Source organism: Leopardus geoffroyi, chromosome B4 (assembly GCF_018350155.1).
Source record: "Leopardus geoffroyi isolate Oge1 chromosome B4, O.geoffroyi_Oge1_pat1.0, whole genome shotgun sequence".
Taxonomy (NCBI): Eukaryota; Metazoa; Chordata; class Mammalia; order Carnivora; family Felidae; genus Leopardus; species Leopardus geoffroyi.
The window spans coordinates 73,008,099-73,022,581 of record NC_059341.1 but is presented as its reverse complement, the minus strand read 5'-3'; the positions used below and the strand labels follow the sequence as shown (position 1 = coordinate 73,022,581).

The 14,483-nt window shown below is 44.1% G+C and overlaps 1 protein-coding gene and 1 pseudogene across 2 annotated transcripts in view; both read right to left on the bottom strand.

Annotated features, from left to right (window-relative positions):
* The window catches only part of ANO6 (anoctamin 6), a 198,490-nt gene that overhangs the window by 103,392 nt on the left and 80,615 nt on the right, over positions 1 to 14,483 (bottom strand). The gene's annotated exons all lie outside the window — the stretch shown is intronic.
* On the bottom strand, positions 3,448 to 12,569 carry LOC123591001 (annotated as a pseudogene).

Sequence of the window (14,483 nt, the reverse complement as noted above, 5' to 3'; positions counted from 1 at the left end):
TATTTATTTATTGATAAGACTGTACTGTTGGTATTTTACAATATTGCTGAGTAGGATTAATTCTCAACCCACTGAAAACTTGGTAGATACCTAATGCCTGTAACTACTTTCTTGGAAGCACTGAGTCACAAATGCCCGTGTGCTCTTCTACGGAGAACAGAACCAATTTCTGATGCCAACACCATCCGATTTCAGTTGAAAGCAAACAGGAAGGGGTACAGCTAGGGTGAGCAATGTGGGGCTGTGGTCATCTGAAGGTTGGCTATCCCGGTGCCTGCAATCTGTATTGCCGGCTATAAGCATCCATAAATCTTAGATAAGGCTTCTTACTATATTATTATTTTATGAATACGCTTTTAAGATAGCTAAAATGCTTTTCGATCACTGTGCATGCAGTCACCGAACAACACCCCAGTGAGGAAATCTGCTGATTTTTCTGCTTTTTCACATAAGGAGACTGAGGTCCTAAAAGAAAAAGCCCATAGGGGACTGAGAGCAGAACGGGAAGAGGGCTTCTAATTCCCTCGAATTCTACCTCATGCTCAACTTCCTGGGGGGAGGGGGCCTTTAGAAATGACTCTAACAAAAAAGAAAAAAGGAAAAAAAAAAAAAAGAAAAACACTTTTCAAAGTCTCGGAAGTACCTCCTCTCATTCACTTTTTTTTCTTCAACCTTCTTACTACTTATGTCACAAGACAGTGTATTTACTTTTTAAAAACACTTAAGACTGTGTTAAAAATCATGAAATGGTGGTGATACCATTAGCATCACTGAATAATCTGTCAAAATTTTCATTATGTGTTTTTATTTTAAGGGATTTGGACTTAGCAGTCAAATTTTACTCCAGCTGCAAGTATTGTCTTGATATATTCTAATTCATACTAACACTGTAAAGATCTATATTATTGGTTTGCTCATTATAATTAATGAAAATGCTCTTTGTCGTTATTACAATCTATCAGGTCACATTAATCTACATTTCAAAAAGTGCCATGGGAGAAGGAACTGTAAATGCATTTTCCTTTTGAAGGGGCCATTAGAATTTTTTTTTGATTAAAAACCTATCTTACAGGTTTTTGTTTTTTTTTTAACCAGAGACAGATTTAAGGAATACATTTGAGACTTACAGTAAAGATGCACTTTTTTATTATTAATTTGTCAAAACAAGGAAAATTGCAATTAGCTAGTAGGACTTCAGAAATAAAGGGATTTTAAATGATCTTTCCAGAGCCCTTAAGCCTTTCAAACTAATTACAAATTCAAAATATGGGGGTTTGGGGTACAGGGGGAGGGATAGCTATAGTTGAAATCCTACAGATCTCTCTCCTTTTCAATTTTCAGGAATCCTGTGAATCCATTCTGTGTATACATTTCTGCCAAGTTCTGTGTTTCTCTTTAAATTTTTATTACAACTTCTTCCATTAGTGCTGTTTTTTAGGTCATGGCAGTCAGGTTATTTACCAGCAGACTCTCAACTTTAACTTGATTCTTTTGCTTCTGTGGGCTTTTCTGGCCATTATTGTGGCATGCTTCTAGATGACTTATAATCAAATGAGTTCCATGGTAAATACTGATATTACATCTTTGTTCAGAATGCCCAGGGCTCCCTGCTTTCCTCATGCCTGTTTTTGTCAAATTAATGTTGACATTTCCCCAGATAATGGATAGATCACTGAATTTCAAATGGGATACTGCGTGGGGCAAGAATTCACAAGGCATTTCAGTGGAGGCTTTCTGAAAGTAGGGGAAAAAACAGTAGAATGAACACTGTTACAAGGAGGAAATTTGGCTGATGATGACAATAGGTTGAAATAAAATAGGGGGGAAATAAAACAAAAGCAACTCAGATTCATCAGTGAGTCACTTACTAGGGTGTTATATTCCCAGAAACATCCTGTCTTTCTGTCATTCCCTGCTTGCCATCAGCTACCAAGTCCTGCTACACATAAAACATGTATGTTCTTCCTTCCCATCCCCACTGATACATCCCGGTTAAAGCATACATCATCTGCCTAGATTGTTATCCAGTCTGTCTATATTTAAACTCCTCTGAAGAATTAAACATCTTTCCACTAAAATGAAATGTCTGCCTATCTATACCTCCAATTCATAGGTCTTAATACTATATTTTGCAACTCCATCCACCAACTGCTATTATCAAATATTTAAACTTGATGTCCTGCTTTGCCTAAGCGTCAGGATCTACCACTTGTTTTTCCCCAATCAACATGGCCTCCCCTCCTTAAAATGCAGGGCCCAAGTGGCTTTACCAATACTGAATGGGAGAAGCCTAGTACTTTCTTTGTTTTGGACACATAGGTGCAAATGCAACCTAAACTTGCATAAACTTTTTGACGTTGTTATTACATGCTTGATTCATACTAAGATTTAATTAGCCAAACACCTAGCCTTTTCACATAATCAGTCATTAGCTTCAGCTCTTATGATTTGTACTTAGGCAGCACATATTTGTGAATCAGGAGCAGGCCGTTACTTTAATTCATATTGATTTTTGTCTCCTCTAGAAATTGATTTCCAGCCATTGTTCCACAGTCTTGGTACCAAGATCAATTGCCCAGATAAGTATACTCTCACTAGGTCCACATTTCTTCATTCTGTATTTAAATTCAATTTTGTTCATACCATTTGCTAAACTCAAAACACACAAAAATGTGTCAACTATACTCCAATTTTTAAAAAACACAAACATGTCTGTGGCTTTCTCCTGTTCTACCATTATAATCACCCTCATTAAAAAAAAAAAAAGGTAATGTGCTCTGTCTGACATGACTTATTTATATTGAACTTGCACTGGCTCCTGATGACCTTTCCTTTTTCTAACATTCACAAACCACCCACTTAATAATCTCATCTTGTGATATTCCTGGAGAGTAATACTCCGGTGTCAATGTCTCCATTTATCAGAATTTAGTTTATGTCCAACTTCTACCCTAACCCTACCCCTTCTGGAAAATTGTCACATTTGTCCCTCTATTATTCTGGTAATTGCCCCAGCCCTCATATCACCTCCATTAGCAACTGTGATTCCACGAGCGAATTCACCTGCTCTTTCAATACCCTGGTTGATATATAATTTTTCTAGCTAAGAAATTTAAACTCATTTGGAATAATGATATACCTTCCTACAACAGTCTCATGCAACATGGACTTTTTTTTTATTGTTTTTATTTATTTTTGAAGGAGAGAGAGAGAGAGAAAGAGAGGGAGAGAGAGAGAGAGAGAGAGAGAGAGAGAGAGAGAGAGAGAGAGCATGAGCAGGGGAGGAGCAGAGAGAGAGGGAGACACAGAATCCGAAGCAGGCTCCAGGCTCTGAGCTGTCAGCACAGAGCCCGATGCGGAGCTCGAACCCACGAACCGTGAGATCATGACCTGAGCCGAAGCCGGACGCTCAACCTACTGAGCCACCCAGGCGCCCCAAGGACTTTTTTTTTTTTTAATGTTTATTTATTTCTTAGAGAGACAGAGAAACAGAATCTGAAGCAGGCTCCAGGCTCCAAGTTGTCAGCACAGAGTCTGAGATGGGGCCTAAACTCAGGAACAGTGAGATCATGACCTGAGCCAAAGTCAGACACTCAACAGCCAGCCACCCAGGCGCCTCTAGCATGGACTTCTACAGCTCCTTCCCAGGACTTGAACCTTTCAATCTAAAGTTCACCTTCACTAGCAGAAAAGACAAAAGGAATATGGAAGCTGATAAGCTCTTGTCTGTTATCTCATACCATTACACTGTCTTCCTCAAATTCTGGACAGAACACTGCTTCAGAATCTAAATAACTCAAAACCAATCCTCTCTTCCACTCATCATGCTAAGCATTTTTTTCCACAAGGTTCCACTCATGCACTCACTCTGGACTTGAGGTTTATTCTAAAATTTTAATAATAATGGAAAAAATAAGACTGGAGTGTTTCAGCGAACTATTATTATGGGATGACAGTTTTGTTAGCACTCTGAGTTAAACTGGCTTTAGCTAGTCTGGCTGGCTGGACCCAGAAGTCCAATCACCATTTATGACTGTTTCTCTGGGAAAATACATTCTGCATTCCAAAGAAGTGAGTCAGAAAGATTTTTGACTGAGACTTTGTATGCTGGACTGCTGCCTATTCTTGTTCCTACCTTCCAATCCTAACAAATCAACAAACGTAGCTTTGGAATCAGCCACATAAAGCAAAAGAGTACATCCCCTTCCCTCCATATTCAGGCAAAGTACACATTCCCTCACCTTTTGCTCTTAAATGTACAAAATGCTTTCAAAGTTGAAATGCCATGTGAATTGCTGCCATAGCAAATGGGCCAACTGAGCAGTTCTTACTGGCCTATCTTTGGTCTCCTTTCTTCTTTTGAGAGTTCCTTTTGCCAAATCACCGTTCCTTTGTTTGGTTTCCTTTTTTGGTTTAGTTCCTTTTCTTTTTTATTTTGGTGAACTTAGTGCCAAAAGGTACAAGGCAAAGCCATCCTATTTCTTTGTAGAAGATACAAGAGCACAAATCCAAGTAAAGAAATGCTTGAGCAGAAGGGTCCTGCCTTATTCCCAGTCTTCCAGATCCAGAAGATCTTGTGAGCTTGAGGCAGATCTTGGTACTTCAGTTGGATTTCTGGGATTAGCCAGAAAGACTCTGGACAGCCCATAAAATAAACTATAATCTCTCTCAATAGCCCCAGCATCAATTCATTTGCCTCAGGGCCATTTAGGCTAGAAATAACCAAAATGACATCTGGATTTGGGAGGGGGGGTGGGAGGGGATGAAGGTGGGAACCCACCTTGAAATAAAACTTGATCAATCACTCTGAAACAAAGCCTGCAAACAAAAATATGCAGACGTATGGGGAGCTGGCTCTGATTATTCTTTTATACCTTTCACACTGGGGGCAAGAAAGTAAGGTTGACATTCACCTCATTCTATATGTTGCTTCCAGACCATTAGTCCTCAATGTTCTTGGGATGAAAATAGTTCCCCTTAGGTCCATGCAAGCAGAGTATGACCCCAGAGTTTCCTAGAGCCTATCGTCTCCTACCTGCCAGCTGACGCTCCCGGCCCACAGAAAATCTGGCCCCTGGCTCACATTTCCCTCTCCATTCCAAGTTTTCCCTCATCCAGAAGGACATCTGCATCCACAGACATGACTGGGCCATCTTGACCCCTTAGTAACTTGACTTCTTATCACCAATGATGTTCTCCCTTTCATGCACTAACTTCCATGGTCCCAACCTAGACCTTGTTATTACTTGACAAATTGCCTTTCCAGAATCACTTACTCAGGAATCCCCCTTTCTGACCACCACTAACATCCTGTCCTAATTGCACAATGACCTCAGAGGCCCTGTGACATTTTCTAACCAATCTGCAGATTTGCATTTCTTTCCCTCCCCTCCTTTTGTATAGTTACATTTCCCAGCTCATCATTTTAATAGCACTCTTGCCAATATTCTGCTCTTTCCGTCACAACCATCTAGCAAAGCCCTAACTTGGGCTGAATCCTGCTACCTGCTTTCGTGGTGTCTGAGTGATGCTAGAGAAAGCACAGCAGCACAGGTTGGTTTAGTTGTAAATTCAGGTCGCTAGCCCCACACAGGCCCTCGCCACTGCCCAGACATCCTAGAACTTTTCCTAGGTTTTCCAAGCCAGCTTGGTCTCCTATTTCACAACTGGTTCAACGTGCCAACTCCCCCCCACCTCCGCCCCTGCACTCACTGTTCTCTTCACTCTCAGCAGCTGAAAATGGAAGCTGTTGGATGAGAACTCCCTCTGCTTCTCTCCAACAAATCATAAACCAGCAGCATCCACCTGCTGCTCCTGGGTCTTTGGAGATGCTGTTCCTCTGATCTAACGTTGACTCCTCCACATCTACAAACCATTCCACAGCCCATTTCAGACCGCTCTTTTCTCTAGGTCAGTTGTTCCCCTCACATGGATCCTTCTCATCAATATTTAAATCTGTTTATGGCTCCATCTGACCCACAGAAGGAAATCATCTCTGGTTCTCCAGAGTCTCCTCTGCTCACTGCGCTCTCATCCTCCAGCCCTTCACAGTCAAACTCCTAGAAAGAGAGGTACTTTGTTTTTTCTCCTGCTCGTTGCATAATCTGCTCTAATCTGGATTAGAATGGCATCCCCAGCACTCCCTAGAAAGAGCTTTAGGGAAGGACACCAGGGACCCCAATGCTTTTCAGTATTCATCTAACTCACTGGTTCTTTTTTTTTTTTTCTCAACGTTTATTTATTTTTGGGACAGAGAGAGACAGAGCATGAACGGGGGAGGGGCAGAGAGAGAGGGAGACACAGAATCGGAAACATGCTCCAGGCTCTGAGCCTTCAGCCCAGAGCCTGACGCGGGGCTCGAACTCACGGACCGCGAGATCATGACCTGGCTGAAGTCGGACGCTTAACCGACTGCGCCACCCAGGCGCCCCTAACTCACTGGTTCTTAAATGAGGGCAATTTTGCCCCCAGGGACATTTAACAATGTCTGGGCATATTTGGTTGTCACAGGTGGGTAAAGAACCCTGGCATCTCATGGGTAGAGGCCAGAGATGCTGCTAAACACCCTACAACGCCTACACTGCACAGGACAGCTCCCACAACACAGAGAAATCCAGCCCAAAATTTGGTGCTGAATGTGAGAAATCCTGATATGACTGAATTCCTAAAGCTACTCACCACTTCCATCTGTTTCTTGGCTTTTAGCCTGCCCCTCTTCAGATTGCTCTCCTACCTCTGGTCATCTCATTTGGCAGCCATCTACTCATTCCTGAGTCACTACCCCTCATTCCTTAAAGATTTAAGCCCTGCCTCACTGTTAACCTCTCCAAGACATCTCTCCTGACATAATTCTTGGGGATTTCCACATGCACATGTGATCCTTCCACCACCCGATCCTTGCTACTCCACATTGCCCCAGCCCCTCATTCCAATGCTCATATCCCAGACCTTGTCTGTACTGGTTATTGTAATTCCTTCCTCAGTGAGAAAGATTGGATTCTCCAACCAACACTTCCTATTTTTCCAGTTTACTCTCTCCAATACCCCAACTGCAAAAATTATCAAGCCCCACTAAGGTCTAACTCTCCTGATCCTATTGTCTCACCCTGCTCCTGTCCCTGGTCCTCTGCTCTCTTGCAAACACCCTGAAACTCTCTTAGCCTTGTGTTGCTTCACTGAACTGACTTGGGAGAAACCCCCAAGTTGGTGAAATCAAACTCGTTGCCTACTGTACACCTGTTCCCCAAAGCTGGACTTGAATGGGAAAAGCACGCACTCATCATGACCAGGAACCTCAAGTGGGCTCTCAGTGCTACCAGGAAATTATACTACATTTCCCAGAACATTCACTCTCAGATGACTGTGTCACACCTTCTCCTCTCTCTCCAGGTATCTTCCTCTCTTCCTTCCTCAATCTTGGCTAATGTCTTGCTTCTCATTTCACGGGTAAACAAGAAGCAATCAAGAAAAAACAACAAGATCCTACTAGCGAAACTACTGAACTAATTCCACCTGGGTCCCCAAATGGTGTGTTTATAAGAATGAATGGTCTCTACGGCCATGAAGGGTGTCCAGCCTCTCCACTTATGGACCAGATTCCATTCCTTTTTTGCCTTCTCAAGGATGTCATTCCACAAATTTTTCCTTCTCACTCCTGCATCATCAGGTTTTCTCTCCCTACTGGATTATTCCCATCACCTTACAAACAGTAATTCCTGTGGTTTGTTTGTTTGTTTTTGACTATACACAGCTGGTATAAGCCTGGAGGCTGAACACCACATTGAGAGACCGTCCGCCCAGCCGGGCCCACCAGGCAGCATTCTGGGGCCTGTAACACTTGCTTTGTGGGCACACAGGCAGGGCAAAAGGGTTTGGTCACGCCCAGGAGTCCTGGAGGCTCCCTGGCCCAAGGTCCTGGGCAGTGGCACCTGGGCTCAGCTTACATCATCCTGGGTCTCGGCAGCACACTCGGGCAGGACAAAGGCTGCCTGGTGCACATCCCAGTTGTAGTATTTCAGCTGCATCTGTTCTACCTGCTTCTGTGTCAGCTGCTGCACGGGCTTCCAGAAGTTGGTGCTCAGATTTTTGCTGCCCAGCATGAAGACTGCCTGGCCACTGGGGAAGGTGGGGACAGTGCAATAAGCATAGGCCACCACAGGGAAGAGCGACCTACAGAACTGCCGCATCTCCTCGATGAGGTCCAGGTAATAGGATTCCTTGAAGAGACTCTCGGCAGGGCCTATGGGGTCTGAGGAGTCTGTGAGGATAACATTGACGGTGCCCTGGTTCTGTTCCATGAACTCAAAACCATCGCCCATGTATAGGGTCAGTTTGGTGCTGGAGGAGCCCACGGCCAGGCCCAGCAGGAACTTCTTAGAGACCTGAATGACATCCTCGTCAATCTCACACCGGACCACGGACTCCCCAGAGGAACGCTTCACCACAGCCTGCAGGGCACCCCATCAGCACACGCAATGGTCAGCACCTGGCATGGGCTGGGATGGCTGCAGGGGAGGCACAGGCTGGCTGCCATCTCCTGGTAGGAGAACTCCTTCCTCTGTACGCTGGATGACACCATCCAACAACAGCATGTTGCCACAGCTCTTACCGAGGAAGACAGGATATTCTGGTAGGGCTCCCAGGCAGGCAGAGCACGGGCCTGGAACCAGCTCTGCCCGCCATCCTGGCCCTACAATCTAACCCAGCTGGTGGAGCAGGGGCAAATCCTGCCATCTTAACACTAACTGTACACAAAAACAAAAAACAAGGCAAACAAAACCTCTCTTCATCCTAATCCATAATAACCTCTTGGTCTGCATTTGTGTTCAGGAAAAAAAAAAAAAAAAAAAAATGGAAAGTGTTATCTAAATGCTATGTATCCAGTCCCTTTTCTCCCATCCTGTTTTCAATCCTCCCTAGTTTTGGAGCCCACCGTTCAGCTGAGCCTTCTCTTGTCAAGGTCTCCTCCACACGGCGAAATCCAATTTCCCATCCTCATCAGTGGATTTGGTCACTCCCCCCCCCCCCCCCCCCACCGCCCCCGGACTTTTTACTTCCTTCATCTGGCTTCCAGGACTTTCCTCGTTTTCCTCCAGCCTCACTGGCTCCTCCTTCTCAGACTCCGCTACTGCTGCTCCCTCCTGTCTCTGACCTGTGAACACTGGAGTCCCCAGGGCTCAGTCCAGGGTGTCTTCACCCCGCCTCTTGCTGTTCTCATTCAGTCCACAGCTTTCAACGCCACCTGTGCGCTAATTCCCACATCTCTAGCTCTCTTTAACTCCAGACCCATGTATTTTACTGCACGTCGACATCTCTATTTGGATGTCTCAAATTTTCCATGTTGAAAACAGAATTTTTATTTTCCGCCGCCTCCCCTCCCCTCAGACTGCTCCTTCCCCAGCCCCTCCCAGGTCAAAACCCATGGAGTCATGCTTGACTGCTCTTTCTCACACACCTCACACCTGCTCTGTCAACAAATCCTATTGGTTCTTCAAAACACACTGAGAATTTGAGTATGTCTCACTAATGCCATGTAAGTCACACTCAGGGCCAAGCCACCACCACCTCTCACTTGGGTTCCTGAAAAGTCCCATTAGTCCTCCTGCTTCTGCTCTTGTTCCTCCATGGTCTATTCTCAACACAGCCAAAGCGGTCCTGTTAAAACACAGGGCAGGGCAGGTCAAGTCCCTCTTCTGCTCAAAACCCCCCAGTTTATCCTCCCAAGGCTTACCTCAAATGATCTCCCAAGTCACAGTGAAACCAAAGTGTGTACAGTGAAGTCCCCACTATCTACGATTTTCACCACCTTTCATTCTGCTCGTCATGTTGGCTTCCCTCCATTTCCTCAAACATATCTCAAACTCCCACCTCAGAACCTTTGTCTATGCTCTTCCTTCTGCCTGGAATGCCCTGCATCTAGATTTCCAAATAGTCTGCTTCAGGACTCCTGCTTTCGGGTCTTTTGACTCCTCACCTTCTGACCACTCTATTGGTGAGAAATCACCTGAACACTCTATTTAAAACTGTAGCCAACCCCCACACCCCTAACACACACTTATAATCCTTACCTTACTTTTCTCTAAAGGACTTACCCTGTTATGGCATGTTATATATCTTATTTATTTTGTCTTTTACGTCTCTCCCACCAAAATGTAGGCTCCACAAGTCTAGGGTTTTTTTTGTTATTCACTACAGTGCCTAAAATAGATTAACATTTTACTTTTTAAGGATCACATGTCTTTTCATCTAGTTAAAGACAATCAAACTTGAATTTCAGGAAATCAACCGTATTTTTTGTAAAGTAGTATATTCCCTCAAAAAGGGAGCCAGTTACACGAAATCCCAAATAGGATAATGACTCTTCAGACCTCCTTCTCTCTACATAACCACAGGTGTGAAATGAAGGGGACGTATTTTTGTTCCACTTTGATCCTCATCTTCCGGAGTCTATGTTTTAGCTTAGTCTTCCTAAATCCTGTGGTCTCTCATCATCTTCCCTGGTTTATTCCATGATAATCCTAATATTCTTTTGCCAGCCCAAACTCCTATAATCTACTCCAAATTTGGCAGAAGCTAAACCAAGGAAAACCTCAACTGGTATGAAACAAGAGCTGGTTAAGAATCGTCCTGCCTCTAAAAAGCCAGAAGAGTTATACATAAATCTTAAGTTCTGGCAAGGCCGGAAAAGGGGATATTACTAGTGAGAACCAGCTCATAAAATATAATTCCACAGCCTTGCCTTTCCTTCTCTGTGCTTTTGTGTGGACCACAGTTTCCAGCCAGCCAGCTACAAGCAGATTTCTCGCCGGTCCACAGAGTTCCTCCCCTCATCACATTCTTCACTCCTTGTGTACTCAAGTCAATCATGCCCATTAGCATTCCTGGGTCAGTACCAGCAGAGTCAGGGTTTCTAGAAAGAGCCTTGACCATTACTCAACCTTTCCCCTACATTCCCCCTACTCTTTTCCCACTCCTTGGGGATTGGAAAGAACCTGGGGTCCTCTGGGCCAGCCATGATGGATGAGCCTCTGGACTAACCCCTCAGATTGCCTTTGCTCTTAAGCAGACCTGAAATTAACAGTACCAGGGGAAACCTAGGTTGCAATGCTACCACAATGCAGAAAAACCTTTATCTGTTCCATTACCATGTGGATGGCTCCTCATCCTCATTGTTTTTTTAATGTTTATTTTTTGAGAGAGAGACAGCACAAGCAGGGGAGAGGCCAAGAGGCAGGGGACAGAGGATCTGAAGCAAACTCTGTGCTAACAAAAGACAGACCAATGCGGGGCTTGATCTCATGAACCATGAATCAAGAGTTGGATGCTTAACCTACTGAGCTAACCAGGTGCTCCCATCCTCATTTTTTTTTTTTTTTTTTAAATTTTGGAGAGAGAGTGAATACACACACACACAAGCAAGGGAGAGGGCCAAAGGGGGGGAGGGAGGGAGGAAGGGGGAGAGAGGGAGAGGGAGAGGGAGAGAGAGAGAGAGAGAGAGGGAGAGAGAGAGAGAGGGAGAGAGAGAGAGGGAGAGGGAGAGAGAGAGAGAGAGAGAGGGAGAGAGAGAGAGAGGGAGAGGGAGGGAGAGGGAGAGAGAGGGAGAGAGAAAGGGAAAGAGAGGGAGAGAGAGAGACAGAGAATAGATCTCAAGTAGGTTCCATGCTCAGCATGGAGTCTGATACAGGGCTCAATGTGAGACTTGATCCCATGATCCTGGAACCATGACCTGAGCTGAAATCAACAGTCAGATGCTCAGCTGACTGAGCCACCCAGGTGCCCCTCTTTATTCTTGGTTCAGCCTGCCTAGTTCTGCAGACTCTACTTCAAAGTCTGAACTCTACAAGGTTATCTGTAACCATTCCCCAGCCTCACTTTGGCCAAATTCCTTTTCCAGAGGCTGATGCTTGTCATCATGAAGCCAGTTTATTTTCAGGACACATGTCCCTAAATGATGGCCACCAATCACAGGGTTCCAGAACATCTGGCCATGTCACCATTTCCTTGACTAGATCTCCCTTGAACTAATTGCTCTGAAAATTACAATGTTGATTAATTACAGTTCATCAACAAAAGAGAACAGATGTTAGAGAAGATAACAATAATGTCAGAGAAAAAAAAAAACCACAGCATGGAGCTGAACACCTTAAACTTATACAGTGCTACATGTCAATTATATCCCAATACAACTGGAAAAACAACAGTGTGGGAAATATTCAGGATAAAATATTAAGTTAATAAAGCAGATTATAAACAGGTTTCCACTGGATTTGAACAAAATAACAAACCAGGATCAAGATGGTGTCCTACCACAACGAGATCAGCTAGTTACTCTCTGTAAAGTCAGCATTCAGCCAGGCCCCTTACACCTTGAGCCCCACCCACACACCCACCCCACCTCCAGGTGGGGCTACGTCACAAGCTTTGGGGTAGCAAGAACACAGGCACTTTAGGTCCACATCTCTGTTCACAGCCTAGCGTTTCAGATACTTTGGCAAAACTCACTCTCCTCGGTCTGCGAAGTGGAATGAGAGGCGGAGAGGAACAACACAGGTACGCAGGGGACCTGTCATCGATGGACAAACCCTGCAGGGACCCTGAGAAGGAGCGTCGGGGTGGGCCCTTCCAAGAAAGGTGGCCTGCTGTGTGTCTTGGAGACACCCAGGAGCTTCACAGTGGCATTTATTTACCCATGATTCACGCAGGCTATCAGCAACAATGGCTTTGCCTGACTAGTCACATTACAGACACCTGAGCTGTGAAGGAAAGCTTTAATGTGCTTCTCACGCCGGTAACCAAGGCACCCTGACCAGCACTGCCCACTTAGGCCTTGTTTTAAACGAAAGAACAACAGAAATCCTGAAGGAAACAAATAATGATAAGCATTTTGTTCTCCACGTTGGCCAGACTATATAAATACACTCCGCTGTATGAAAACATCCTTCTAAAATCTGAACGACTTGAGAATAAGGTCTGAACAAGCACGGTCTGTGCCTCACTTTATTTCAGCTCACCTCTGCAAACGGAAGGTGCACCTTCCAAATGCCAGACGGAGAAACAGCACTGATATTTCAGCTCCTTTTACCACCTTCCCCACCTTCTTTCTGTTTTCAATTTTGCTTTGCGCCAGGCTCCCGCTGCTCCTGGGTTTGTACTCTTGCCCCTGTTTCTGATTAAAATTTTTTGGTTTGGATCAGCTTACCTGGTTTTGTCCTGGCATCTGCCCAATCCACCTGCCTACACGCTGGAACGACCCGTTCTCACTGATGCTGCAACTTTCTGCCTACAAAAAAGGCTACCCTTAAACATCATGCTGGATTCCCTCGAGTACTCGGTTCCCAAGGCACTTTATACATCTCCTGTTTGTTTATCAAGGAGACAACAGTTTGGGAAATACACGTTTACTGGGGAACTGGAAGTGCAGGGGCTCCAGTGATGTGATGAGAAAATACCAGCAGCCATGTACATGTAACCCAAAGATGTGGCACGCAATAAGCATCAGATGTGTGAACATCTATAAAGCACCAGAAAATCACAGACTCCTTACTACACATGGCAGGACACACAATTAGAGAAAGAGAATAGCTGCATTTAGAAATCTTGTTATCAACTACACATATAAGGAAACCATGATTAACAGCTTTACCTGCACTAATGTGGTCTAATGAATCTAGATATTCTTGAAGTATGACAGGGAAAAATTAAAATATGGGGATTTAACTTAAAAATCTCCTTTCAACTTGGGTGTTCTCAGACCCATTGTTAGGACAAATCTCTCAAAATAGAAGTATATTCTGCACTCCTCAAGTTCGACGCCTGACTATTCTTGCTTAGGCTTCACCCTTGGAAAGGAAAATGCAGTAGTCAAGAAGTTAATGCTGAAGGTTGAATAACATCACCAGTGTAATTACCAGTGTAGACTATCTATTGCAAAGACATTGCTGAGGCACGCCAATCTCAAACATCATCATCTATTAAAAGCTGTTCTTGAGAAAAATACTTTTATTTTTGCACAGGGAATCAGTGTGAACTATATAGGTGTTTACCATGCACATCGGCACTTTATTGCACACAGCTCTTTTTAGACTACCTATAGTGCTTAAAGAGTACCAATAAGAAGCAGTTAGAAAATGAAACAAGAAAGGGCCAGCTCCACGAGTCTGTGCCAATTTCACATTCAAATATGACATATCTGTGTCAATTCTGCTTTAGGGGCTCTAACTGTAGAAGTTAGAAAAACTGCAAAGTTGCTCTGCTACTTTAAGATATGGGAATATTGGTGAGCGTTCACAATTTTCCTTCACTGAAAATCTCATTGAATATAACAGGGAAGTCATTGAATACTATGTCTTTCTATTATATCCAAGTGCTTTTCACAGTAGGCAATCTGCTAGTACACCACAGGAGTCCCACACTGTGAAATAAAGTGGCATTGTGGATATAGTTTTATGGGCGATCCCTTTTCAGTCCAGAGCACTGCCTAGTTT